General features: G+C 49.9%; 1 long non-coding RNA gene across 1 annotated transcript; it reads left to right on the top strand.

Moving 5' to 3' along the window:
* The first annotated feature begins 2,781 nt into the window (after positions 1 to 2,781).
* Positions 2,782 to 13,251, top strand: LOC133339412 (uncharacterized). Its single transcript, XR_009754729.1, has 5 exons — positions 2,782 to 2,845; positions 5,356 to 5,569; positions 6,597 to 6,729; positions 8,858 to 8,911; positions 10,972 to 13,251. It is a non-coding gene; the product is annotated as an uncharacterized LOC133339412 (long non-coding RNA).
* Positions 13,252 to 14,246: the final 995 nt, after the last annotated feature.

The raw sequence follows: 14,246 nt of genomic DNA, 5'->3' as shown, positions 1-14,246 counted from the left end.
ACACACTCACACAGACTCACTCACTCACACAGACTCACACACTCACACAGACTCACTCACTGACACAGACTCACACACTCACACAGACTCACACACTCACACAGACTCACTCACTCACACAGACTCACTCACTCACTCACACAGACTCACTCACTCACACAGACTCACTCACTGACACAGACTCACTCATTCACACAGACTCACATACTCACACAGACTCACTCACACAGACTCACTCACTCACACAGACTCACACACTCACACAGATTCACTCACTCACACACTCACACACTCACACAGACTCACTCACTCACACAGACTCACACACTCACACAGACTCACTCACTCACACAGACTCACACACTCACACAGACTCACTCACTCACACAGACTCACTCACTCACACAGACTCACAGACTCACACACTCACACAGACTCACTCACTCACACAGACTCACACACTCACACAGACTCACTCACGCACACAGACTCACACACTCACACAGACTCACTCACTCACAGACTCACTCACTCACACAGACTCACTCACTCACACAGACTCACACACTCACACAGACTCACACAGACTCACTCACTCACACAGACTCACACACTCACACAGACTCACTCACTCACACAGACTCACTCACTCACACAGACTCACACACTCACACAGACTCACTCACTCACACAGACTCACACACTCACACAGACTCACTCACTCACACAGACTCACACACTCACACAGACTCACTCACTGACACAGACTCACTCACTGACACAGACTCACACACTCACACAGACTCACTCATTCACACAGACTCACACACTCACACACTCACTCACTCACACAGACTCACTCACACAGACTCACACACTCACACAGACTCACACACTCACACAGACTCACACACAGACTCACTCACTCACACAGACTCACACACTCACACAGACTCACACACTCACACAGACTCACTCACTCACAGACTCACACAGACTCACTCACTCACACAGACTCACACAGACTCACACAGACTCACACACTCACACAGACTCACTCACTCACACAGACTCACACAGACTCACTCACTCACACAGACTCACTCACTCACACAGACTCACTCACTCACACAGACTCACACACTCACACAGATTCACTCACTCACACAGACGCACACACTCACACAGACTCACTCACACAGACTCACTCACACAGACTCACACACACAGACTCACACACTCACACAGACTCACTCACTCACAGACTCACTCACTCACACAGACTCACTCACTGACACAGACTCACACACTCACACAGACTCACTCACTCACACAGACTCACACACTCACACAGACTCACTCACTCACACAGACTCACACACTCACACAGACTCACTCACTCACACAGACTCACTCACTGACACAGACTCACACACTCACACAGACTCACACACTCACACAGACTCACTCACTCACACAGACTCACTCACTCACTCCCACAGACTCACTCACTCACACAGACTCACTCACTGACACAGACTCACTCATTCACACAGACTCACATACTCACACAGACTCACTCACTCACACAGACTCACTCACTCACACAGACTCACACACTCACACAGATTCACTCACTCACACAGACTCACCACACAGACTCACACACTCACACAGACTCACTCACTCACACAGACTCACCACTCACACAGACTCACCACACAGACTCACACACTCACACAGACTCACCACTCACACAGACTCACCACTCACACAGACTCACCACTCACACAGACTCACACACTCACACAGACTCACTCACGCACACAGACTCACACACTCACACAGACTCACTCACTCACAGACTCACTCACTCACACAGACTCACTCACTCACACAGACTCACACACTCACACAGACTCACACACTCACACAGACTCACTCACTCACACAGACTCACACACTCACACAGACTCACTCACTCACACAGACTCACTCACTCACACAGACTCACACACTCACACAGACTCACTCACTCACACAGACTCACACACTCACACAGACTCACTCACTCACACAGACTCACACACTCACACAGACTCACACTCACACAGACTCACTCACTGACACAGACTCACTCACTGACACAGACTCACACACTCACACAGACTCACTCATTCACACAGACTCACACACTCACACAGACTCACTCACTCACACAGACTCACTCACACAGACTCACACACTCACACAGACTCACACACTCACACAGACTCACTCACACAGACTCACTCACTCACACAGACTCACTCACTCACACAGACTCACACACTCACACAGACTCACACACTCACACAGACTCACTCACTCACACAGACTCACACACTCACACAGACTCACACACTCACACAGACTCACTCACTCACACACTCACACAGACTCACTCACTCACACAGACTCACTCACTGACACAGACTCACACACTCACACAGACTCACACACTCACACAGACTCACTCACTCACAAAGATCCCCCGTATATCCTGAACAGACTGTTGGGGCAAGTGCTGTTAGCGAGCACCTATGCACGGCACACGAGGGAGTGGGTAGCCAGGACCACGCCCGGCCGCCTTTGTCTCCCTAGTGACGATGTTTACACAAAGCGCCGCGCTAACCGCTGCACCGCCGCTCCCCGCTGTTACAGTGCAGCACTGTCCCCAGGTAAGATGGCCGCCCGCCCCCACGTGACTCGGCGCGCGCACTCGGCACGTGGTGTCAGCACCACGTGGTGTCACCCAGCGCGCGCGGTCTCGCGCCGCCATCACTGCTCACGGAGTCGCTGCCGCGTGAGTCTCTGGGCCTCTGTGAGAGTCTCTGTGTGAGAGTCTCTGTGTGAGAGTCTCTGTGTGAGTCTCTGGGTCGCTGTGTGAGAGTCTCTGTGTGAGAGTCTCTGAGTCTCTGTGTGAGAGTCTCTGTGTGAGAGTCTCTGTGTGAGTCTCTGGGTCGCTGTGTGAGAGTCTCTGTGTGAGAGTCTCTGAGTCTCTGTGTGAGAGTCTCTGTGTGAGAGTCTGGGTCTCTGTGTGAGAGTCTCTGTGTGAGAGTCTCTGTGTGAGTCTCTGGGTCTCTGTGTGAGAGTCTCTGTGTGAGAGTCTGGGTCTCTGTGTGAGAGTCTCTGGGCCTCTGTGTGAGTGTCTGGGTCTCTGTGTGAGAGTCTCTGTGTGTGGGCCTCTGTGTGAGGGTCTCTGGGTGAGAGTCACTGAGTCTCTGTGTGAGTCTCTGTGTGAGAGTCTGTGTGAGGGTCTGTGTGTGTGAGTCTGTGTGAGGGTCTCTGGGTCTCTGTGTGAGTCTCTGTGTGTGAGGGTCTCTGGGTGAGAGTCTCTGAGTCTCTGTGTGAGTCTCTGTGTGAGAGTCTCTGAGTCTCTGTGTGAGAGTCTCTGGGTGAGAGTCTCTGAGTCTCTGTGTGAGTCTCTGTGTGAGAGTCTCTGAGTCTCTGGGTGAGAGTCTCTGGGTGAGATTCTCTGAGTCTCTGTGTGAGTCTCTGTGTGAGAGTCTCTGAGTCTCTGTGTGAGAGTCTCTGTGTGAGTGTCTCTGGGTCTCTGTGTGAGGGTCTCTGTGTGAGTCTCTGGGTCTCAGTTGTGAGTCTCTGTGTGAGAGTCTCTGGGTCTCTGTGTGAGGGTCTCTGTGTGAGGGTCTCTATGTGAGAGTCTGTGTGAGGGTCTCTGTGTGAGAGTCTCTGGGTCTCTGTGTGAGAGTCTCTGGGTCTCTGTGTGAGAGTCTCTGGGTCTCTGTGTGAGAGTCTCTGGGTCTCTGTGTGAGAGTCTCTGGGTCTCTGTGTGAGGGTCTCTGTGTGAGAGTCTCTGTGTGAGGGTCTCTTGTGTGAGGGTCTCTTGTGTGAGGGTCTCTTGTGTGAGGGTCTCTTGTGTGAGGGTCTCTTGTGTGAGGGTCTCTTGTGTGAGGGTCTCTTGTGTGAGGGTCTCTTGTGTGAGGGTCTCTTGTGTGAGGGTCTCTTGTGTGAGGGTCTCTTGTGTGAGGGTCTCTTGTGTGAGGGTCTCTTGTGTGAGGGTCTCTTGTGTGAGGGTCTCTTGTGTGAGGGTCTCTTGTGTGAGGGTCTCTTGTGTGAGGGTCTCTTGTGTGAGGGTCTCTTGTGTGAGGGTCTCTTGTGTGAGGGTCTCTTGTGTGAGGGTCTCTTGTGTGAGGGTCTCTTGTGGGGTCTCTTGTGTGAGGGTCTCTTGTGTGAGGGTCTCTTGTGTGAGGGTCTCTTGTGTGAGGGTCTCTTGTGTGAGGGTCTCTTGTGTGAGGGTCTCTTGTGTGAGGGTCTCTTGTGTGAGGGTCTCTTGTGTGAGGGTCTCTTGTGTGAGGGTCTCTTGTGTGAGGGTCTCTTGTGTGAGGGTCTCTTGTGTGAGGGTCTCTTGTGTGAGGGTCTCTTGTGTGAGGGTCTCTTGTGTGAGGGTCTCTTGTGTGAGGGTCTCTTGTGTGAGGGTCTCTTGTGTGAGGGTCTCTTGTGTGAGGGTCTCTTGTGTGAGGGTCTCTTGTGTGAGGGTCTCTTGTGTGAGGGTCTCTTGTGTGAGGGTCTCTTGTGTGAGGGTCTCTTGTGTGAGGGTCTCTTGTGTGAGGGTCTCTTGTGTGAGGGTCTCTTGTGTGAGGGTCTCTTGTGTGAGGGTCTCTTGTGTGAGGGTCTCTTGTGTGAGGGTCTCTTGTGTGAGGGTCTCTTGTGTGAGGGTCTCTGTGTGAGGGTCTCTGTGTGAGGGTCTCTGTGTGAGGGTCTCTGTGTGAGGGTCTCTGTGTGAGGGTCTCTGTGTGAGGGTCTCTGTGTGAGGGTCTCTGTGTGAGGGTCTGTGTGTGAGGGTCTCTGTGTGAGGGTCTCTGTGTGAGAGTCTCTGGGCCTCTGTGTGAGAGTCTCTGGGCCTCTGTGTGAGTCTCTGTGTGAGTGTCTCTGTGTGAGAGTCTCTGGGTCTCTGTGTAAGTCTCTGGGTCTCTGTGTGAGAATCTCTGTGTGAGAGTCTCTGGGTCTCTGTGTGAGAGTCTCTGTGTGAGAGTCTCTGGGTCTCTGTGTGAGGGTCTCTGGGTGAGAGTCTCTGGGTCTCTGGGTGAGAGTCTCTGGGTCTCTGTGTAAGTCTCTGGGTCTCTGTGTGAGAATCTCTGTGTGAGAGTCTCTGGGTCTCTGTGTGAGAGTCTCTGTGTGAGAGTCTCTGGGTCTCTGTGTGAGAGTCTGTGTGAGGGTCTCTGTGTGAGAGTCTCTGAGTCTCTGGGTGAGAGTCTCTTGGTCTCTGGGTCTCTGTGTGAGAATCTCTGTGTGAGTGTCTCTGGGTCTCTGTGTGAGGGTCTCTGTGTGAGAGTCTCTGGGTCTCTGTGTCAGAGTCTGGTCCTGGTGCAAGAAACGCAAGAATGAAGCCTGCCAATGCCCGCCCCCTCTGCTCCACGTGGCATGGCACTGCAGCAACTCCCCGCCCGTGTGGGCCCGTGCAGTTGCACCGCCTGCACACGCGGCAGGAGACGTGGCCACTGGTGGTGTGCCGCGTGCTCGTAGTTTTAGTGGACTGTATCGTCCTTGCCCGCACAGGAAATCAAAGGTAATTGTTTATAGCACGGCCTACATGCGCGTGCGTTTTGTGTTTTAGTGTTTGTTCTTGCTCCGCACATCAGATTATCACCATTGGCTACGTACGGTGCGAAAGAAGTTAGTTTAAATTTCTACATCCGTTAAAGGAGTAGATGATGGAAAATGTAAAACTGAAGTCTCGCGTAAGGCAGTGTGGCGCTTACAGAAAGACACGCCTTTAGCTCGTGCAGTTACAGTCGTCTCAAGGAGACGCCACATGAAGATGCGTGAAGGGAATTTAATTTCTGACGGGGAGAAACAGCGGCAACTCGAAATATAAACCATTCTTGGGAGCCTCCCTTAGGTCAGTTCGGCCTTAAATGAGTACTCGGTTCATTGCGAGTGTAGATTCGGGAGACAAAGACGGCTATGATTCTGCTTACACGACCACTAACAGCACGCTGCTGGCCTTCATAGAGGCTCACTCGCTGCCCTTGATGTTTAGAGCTAAAAGTAGCGAATTGAGTCCCCGAAAGAAGATCTGAGCAGGCCATAAAATAAGGGACAATAAACTCAAAATAGTTTTTTATGCTTTTCATCGTCAACGCCTGCTGTTGTATCATTTCAAGCGGCATTGGTTCAACACAAGCATGTAAGAATTGTTCCAATACCACCAGGTAAATTAGTTGCTAGATGTACTGTTAATGTATGAAGTTCATAGTTTAAATAAAAGTAATCTAATGTCCGCGATTTTGAATTATCCGCGGCTGTCCTCCCTGTCAGCACGAATAATCGATAATCTACTTTATTAGCTGACGTCCAAAGAAAATCCTAAATGAATGAAAATCAGGTCTACGATTGTCATTCAATTATAGACCTGATTGAATGAAAATCAGGTCTATCGTCATAATTACAGACCCCTTAATCTGTGATGATGACGATGAGTGGCCGCTTTCAAATGGGAAAAGTCGACGCTGTCTTTGCGCGTCAGGTGCTGCCTTAGCACTTGTTCTGATCCCATGCCTTGGTTGGGATTTTAAAAAATGTCTGTTTCCCAGTGGAGCCTGGGACGCGTCACGCAGCCGCCCCTACCTGCTGCCGGTGTGCGGACACGCGTCTCGTGTGGAGCATGCCTGCAGGACAAAGGCACGCGCACGCGCGGGCTGCGAGTTTGTGTGCCCGACCTGCAAGGTACAGCTACGACAGTCGTATGGCCACGTTGTGTACACACGCGCGTACGAGTGTGTATGTCAGGGTGTTTGTATCTGCCTGCATGTGCACAACAGTGCAGCGGTTAGCGCTACGCTGCGCTACGAACCCGGCGACACGAGTTCGATTCCCGCTCATGGCCGCCAACACTGGTGACGATTATATGAACCAGTCCTGGACCTCCCCTAAAGTTGACTCGGCGTCAAATGAGTACCTGGTACAGTGTGTAAACAACGCCACTGGGGAGACAAAGGCGGCCGGGCTTGATGTTGGCCAAACACCCTCTCGCGCCGTGCCGGCCTTCATGGATGCTACTCACTATCGGCACTTGCCCCAACAGTCTGTTAAGGCTACACGGGGGATCTTTGTCTTTTGTATGTGAACGTGTTATCAAAACGCCTCTCGGCTGGTCTCGTGTGAAGTCCCCAGTGGTGTAACTGGGTGCTACTGCAGTGGATAAAACAACCTGCAAATATGAGCCAAAGATTTATTTGTTAACAGTGAAAGCGAAGTTTTTCAGGCATTGTCAAAAACATTTTGCAAGGGACCAGAATGGATGAATCCGAGTCAACGACACAAGATGTCGCTTGCTTCTGTCTGTGATTTGCAGTTACGAGTTTTACTCACTCTGCCACGTTTGCAATAGTTTCCTTGTATTTGGCAAGCAATCGGAGAGGGACAAACGGTGATGCCATCTTTTTTGTACGCTTTCTCTTTTTGAAAATGTTGCTGCTTGACATTTTAATGGTACACTACCAAGCTGTCAGTTGAATATGTAGCAGGCTTTCGCGACCAATGTCCATAATCGAGGTTTTTGGGTTAGATTGCGTAAATATAATAAATGTCGTTAATCCCGGCACCACCCAATACGGTCAATTAGTAAGGTTTGTCACGTAACCAAAACATGCCAATTCATGACTAGTACAGCACATCGTTGGAAAGTAAAGATGTATTAAAATACAGGAAAATATATTGTTATACGGCATTCTACAATCTGGAATGCTCTTCACTAACCAGCATCTGTCGTAAACGGCAATGCGAATCTTCCTTCATGTACAGACAGTCCCCAGGTTGCGAAAGATCTGACTTGAGGAAATCTAACCTAATGGGAATGCTTCCATAAATCACGTAACAATAAAACATCGATATGCAGACATTCTTGCGTTAATTACGTAAGCGCAAATATTGCAGCACAGTGAGGTTTGCGGATGAATACCGTGGAGCGAGACGTAAGGCGAGGGGCAACCTTACGCCTCGCTTGAGCTCCACGAGGGTTAAGGCATTTATTGTCGTGTTATGTAATTCTTTCATTTCGTAGCATTATGTCATTGCTTGTTTTATATGCTGAGAGCTTGTTTTTCCCCATGTTTCTATTGCTAGTTTTCTTCATTTAAGTTTATTTCATGAGTTTTTTACTGTATGTACTTTATTTAACACAATTCTACTTCAGTTGCTTATGCACTCAGCCCAGTATCAAGGGGTTATCTGTGTTGTGTCCAGCCCCATGGCAAGGGGGGGGGGGGTATCTGTGTTTTGTCCAGCCCCGTGGCAAGGGGGTATCTGTGTTGTGTCCAGCCACATGGCAAGGGGGGGGTATCTGTGTTGTGTCCAGCCCCGTGGCAAGGGGGGTATCTGTGTTGTGTCCAGCCCCGTGGCAAGGGGGTATCTGTGTTGTGTCCAGCCACATGGCAAGGGGGGTATCTGTGTTGTGTCCAGCCCCGTGGCAAGGGGGGGTATCTGTGTTGTGTCTAGCCCCGTGGCTAGGGGGGGTATTGGTGTTGTGTCCAACCCCGTGGCAAGGGGGTATCTGTGTTGTGTCCAGCCACATGGCAAGGGGGGGGGGTATCTGTGTTGTGTCCAGCCACATGGCAAGGGGGGGTATCTGTGTTGTGTCCAGCCACATGGCAAGGGGGGGGGTATCTGTGTTGTGTCAAGCCACATGGCAAGGGGGGTATCTGTGTTGTGTCCAGCCCCGTGGCAAGGGGGGTATCTGTGTTGTGTCCAGCCCCGTGGCTAGGGGGGGTATCTGTGTTGTGTCCAGCCCCGTGGCTAGGGGGGGGTATTGGTGTTTTGCGATGACGCCTACTCACACCTTCGTCTCCTTCGTCAGGTCCCCGGCCTCCTACCTGCAGCCCGACGAAGCGCTTGGAAATTTCCTACTCACGTGAGCATCACCGCTCTCCCCCTCGCCTCTGCGGCCGCTCGGCTCATCTCCGTGTGCGCGATAATGCGTGGTGACATGTTTATTGCATTTCTCTTTTTTTATACTAACTGCTATAAACTAAACTTTTTTATTTTAAGTGCCTACTGAACTATATAGCTATTTTTCAGAAGTGACCTGGCTACTGTAATAAAAGACTCCGTTGGTCACTGTTGGTCTCCTTTGGCCTTTTATTTAGTTTCTTTCTCCGCACCCCGCTGGTCCTGTCCGCGGACCAGCGTCGTCTAGCGCGCGCCCCGCACGCGCGACCTCATCGGCTCCTCCACTCTTTCTCACACCCCGCTAGTCCTGACAGGGGACCAGCGTCTCCTCGCGCGCGCCCACGCACGCTCCTCCGTTAGCTCCTCCACTCCCGCACTCCGCTGGCCGACGGCGTGCTGAAGGTCCTTCGGCCACGTGGCCGATGGCGCGGATCTCCTCTCACCACCCAACGTGGCTCAGCCTCTTTACTCCCGCAACTGACCCCGATTTCTTCCGAGCTCCCACTTATATCCTCTCCCCCACGTGACCCTGACTCCTCCCCTTCCGGATCGTCAGATACGGCCTTCCCATACTGCCCTGCTGGCTCCACCCCCATTCACCTCGCTTCCAATTGGAGCCGAGGTGAACGGCGGCCCCTCCCACACGCCCCCCATACCGGGCTCTGCCCCCCAATAACCCGGGCCGTGTGATTGGGCCAGAGCCCAGCAGCAAACCCCATTTACGCTCGCATTTCACTACAAATAATAGTTCAACGAAGGGGCTTATGTGCAAATTTTAATTAGCCAAATACTATTAAGGCATCTTGAATCTAAATGTAGAGGGGAAAACTAGAGGACCCAGAGAAAAATCCACGCGACCGCGGAGGGAACATGCAAACTCCAAATTTACAGCAGGCGTCAGGGTCAGGATAGAACCCACGCCCTCCTGTATACCACGCCACCATGACACTATACTGCCAGCCACCGTCCAACATTCACAAGGTTCAGAAATTCCCTTCGCGGCCTGCGGAACACGCTGCAGATAAAGTTATATAGGGCGGGCACAGAGTACCCACAGTTTCCAGTGTCCACCCCCTACCCACAAGCCTCGTCCCTCACCACTCCCTTATCACAATTCTCACCCTTCCCTACTCCCTACCCACAAACCTCACCCATCCCCTACCCACAAGCATACAGGCACCACTCGCGTGGGCGCAACGTGCACAGGTGCAATGCAGGCAGGCCCAATACATAGTGGCATTGCTCAAGATTGCTTTATCAGATCCTCAGTAAGTCTGCACTCCAGCTAACATTGTAGATCGCGGCGCAGACAGCCGAGTTACACGGAAGCGCTAGAGTTTGCTCTACACGGAGCGTTAACGGCCCGCCTCCATTCCGAGCATGCGTGGAAGCGTGCTCAGCAGCGTCAAAGCGAGCCGCCGTGAGTTGGGCAAGAACGTTGACAGCCCTGACCATGTGGAACGTGGCTCGTTCAGATGGCGCGGCGAGCTTTCACTCACTCTAGCGGCGTTGTGACTCGTTGGGGCCGCTCCGTGTCAATGACCCGCGGCGGTCTCGACTGTTGCCCAGCCCAGGACTCTGGGCCTCAATAGCCTATGCAGAGCCAACGCCCTCCAAAACGTTGACCTGCAGCATGTTGCGTGGCCGAAAGGGAATTGCTGAATGTTACGAGGAATGTTGGACCAGTGGCTCGTGGTATGGACTAGAGAAACAAGTTTTCCATTCATGAAAAATGTAACGTGATCTATTTGGTGTTTGAACATCTTAAGACATGTTTTATTGCCAGAAAGGGTAAAACTTATTGTTATTCTTTATATTTCGATGCTGACAACAAGGTCCCATGACAAGTTTTAAAAACAATTCCACAAATGACTAAACTCCCTAAGTCTTCGTAACAGCCGTGCTTCATTGCTTTGTGTAGCAGCGCCACCGTGTGGATGGAGCCTCATAGCACTTGGAGTGTGGCATTTTTTTTATTGTGTGTGGACATCGCGTTGCGGCCTGTGTGTGCGGGGCGTGCAGGCTGAAGGAAATGCTGGAGGAGCGATTTGGTGGGAAGCCTCGGCCGCTCTACCCTGAGCGGCCGCTCGCGCAGGGCAGCCGCGGCGCTGGTGTCTGGCACCTATCTTGTCGAGGGCTCTGTACAGCACAAACCACTGCACCTGGGCCACGGCCCGAATCCAAAGCCTCCGTTCTGACGGTCAGATTCAGGTCTGTTCCCGTAGTCGAGTTCACGTTAAAATTTATGCTGGGCAATGAGTTGATTGAAACCTAGAGATGTAAAATAGCAGACAGGTCACTTCTGTCACCAGGCCTTTTAGCTGCGTTCCAACCAAGGCTTTTTCTATTTCCACACCTCCGATTAGCACAGTTGGCTATGTACGGTGCGAAAGAAGTTCAACATACATATTAATAAGTTTGTTTATCCCAGGAAGGCCTCAGGCTTTCACAACCATTATCCATAATCGAGGTTTTTGGGTTAGACGACGTAAATATGAATGTGTCGTTAAACCCGCCACCGCCAACACAGCCAATTACTGTAGTAAGGTTTGTCACGTAATCAAAACGTGCTAATTCGTTACTAGTTCAGCACACTGGTGTGTTCGACAGTAAACCCCCAACATTTACAATTCAATACTCTTTGGTTCTTTTGGTAAAGTCACGTAGGTATAACATAAAATTTACAATTCGAGTACGACGTTTTGTCAGTAATTCCAACTCACATCAACAGGCGATAGCCAGGGTTGTTAAGAGCGAAGCAGGAGGATTTCTCAAGAGATAAACGTGATGTCTCACTTGTGGGGCAATTAGGCAGAAGGCCGGGGAGGGGGGGAGGTTATAAATGCATATAAATTACAATGGATATCCAATATCAGTTGGGTTATTCATAGGATAATCAACAGACATACATTCACATTATGCATGCACACCATGCATATCCATCCTGCCGTTTTTGGTTGCAAGAAAGACGGGTTTTTTTTATTCCAGCGTTCAGATAGTTGCCCAGTACCAGTTACGTTGCCATGGCGTGTTGTAGGCTGAAGCATTGACGCTAGAGGATGACCGAAACTGAATTTCGGGTTTCGGCCGAAACCGAAACCAGACCGAAAGTTAAATATTGGCTTTTGGCCGAAACCGAAGCCGAAACCGAAAGTTGAACTTCACTTTCGGCCAAAACCGAAAGTTTAACTACACTTTCGACCGAGACCAAAACAGAAAGGTTTATAACCAAAGTTACCGAACACAAGATTTATGAAATACTAGCTTTACTACCCGGCTTCGCCCGGGACTTGGATTCACCACGGCCGGCTGCCTTTGTCTCCCCAGTGGCGATGTTGACACACCACTTACTCGTTTGAGGCTGAGTCGACCTAGGGGAGGCCCAGGACCAGTTCAAATAATCGTCACCGGCAGTGGCCATGAGTGGAAATTGAACTTGGGTCGTCGGGTTCGTAGCGCAGCGCGCGAATCGCTACGCAGTCGCTGCCCCCCCCTACATACACACAGGATAAGGACAAAAATCCACCATGTAGCCTGTGAGACTGTAGGGAGCAAGTGCTGTTAGCGAGTACCTATGAAGGCCGGCATGGCACACGAGGGGGTGGGTGGCCAGCACCACGCCATGTTCGTAGCGCTAAGCGCTACACATGCGCGGGTGACATGACAGATGTGACATCACAGCTCGCTTGCCGTGCAAAATATATGCATTAATGCACCCCCCCCCCCCCAAAAAAAAATAATACCGAAGTGTATGCATGGTGTACAGTATGGAAAGTACCCACATGGCAAATTTAAAGTTTGTTGCATGTCGGGAAGTACGCTAAACATTTTGAACAGACACATTCACAAATTTTCATTTTTTATATATAGGTCATGATGCAATGCTACTTTAATAAAAAATCTATCTAGAACTAATCATTCAGAGCCTGCAGTAAGAGTCGTTAAATATCAAATCTTTAGGTGTTACTTAGTAATTATATCTAAACAAACGAATGTTGTAGTTAAGAAATACCAGTTTTTCCGCATTCTCGCCCAGCAGGTTGCTGTTTCTTGCATCAGAATCGACTTTAGTGATTAACTGCTCCGTTTATTAAGTTTAATTTTCTACTTCACTCAGATTCGTAATTTTGTTATCACTAATTCGCTACGTAACTATTAACTAACTGAATAACAATATTGTCAGATTTCGATTTAAAGCTTTCGTGACTGCAGGGATTCATCTTCTTGGTTCTTTCGGTAAAGTCACATAGAAGGGAAATAATAAAATAATAAAAATAAAACATAAAATAATTCTCACGACGTTTCGGCCACAACGCAAGCAGCTGTCCTCGGGTGAAGAATTCTTCATTTTTTTTATTATGTTTTATTTTTATTATTTTATTACTTCCCTTCTAAGTGACTTTACCGAAAGAACCAAGAAGAATATTGTCAGACTTCGAATCTCGGTATCAACACGCGTGTAGACTGAAGAGAACGCAACACATAAGCCAAGGCGGGCAGGCGGCTGGGAACAGACAACGGCACTTTGTTGTCGTCCCGCCAAAGAGACTCCACCCACGGATGCAAAAGCAGGCTGCCGTCTGTTGACATTAACAGACCATCGTTGCGGCTGTAACCTCGCTCCCAAGCTGCTGCTGATGTGTTTTTGCAGCCTATCGCAGGATTGCCTAGCGCCGACTGACCGGCCAATAGGCAGAGAGATAAACGTAGCACTAGCGTTATATTCTAAAAATAGATCTTCGGTTGACCGAAAGTCAATATCAGTTTCGGCCGAAATCGAAAGTAAACCGAAAGTAAAAAATGTACTTTCGGCCGAAACCGAACGTATGTCGAAAGTGGCCATTTGCCAACTTTCGGCACCGAAACCGAATTTCGGTCGGCCTTTACTTTACGCATCACCTCTGTGCGACCGACTGGGGATCGCAGCAACTTGAAAAGGTGATCAAATGTACAAGAGGGGTTGGTATGAATCCTATTGCTATTTGGGACTTAGCTTGGAAAAACAAAACCAAGCATGTGTTTATCAAAGGATTATTCAATATTGGGCCAAAAAAGGATTGTTGATTACAGTAGACTCTCCATTTTCCACACTAATGACCGGGAGGATGGCCACGGATAATTCAAAATCGTGGATAATCCCAAATATTCATCTTCCGTGGATCTCTATGCCAAAAACCACTAAAGTATAGTGGTATAAGTTATGTTTAAGTTAAGAAAATTGAGTTGGTTAATGAATTAAACTAAAATTGTAGAACTCACGATAGATCGATGCGCGTGCTCACTGATAACAATTTCCT

The sequence above is a fragment of the Lethenteron reissneri genome, unplaced genomic scaffold (genome assembly GCF_015708825.2).
Source record: "Lethenteron reissneri isolate LAM-NWPU_2019-01 unplaced genomic scaffold, ASM1570882v1 scaffold_1863, whole genome shotgun sequence".
In the NCBI taxonomy this organism is placed as follows: Eukaryota; Metazoa; Chordata; class Hyperoartia; order Petromyzontiformes; family Petromyzontidae; genus Lethenteron; species Lethenteron reissneri.
The sequence above is the reverse complement of the archived record's forward strand: the minus strand, read 5'-3'. Positions and strand labels throughout refer to the sequence as shown.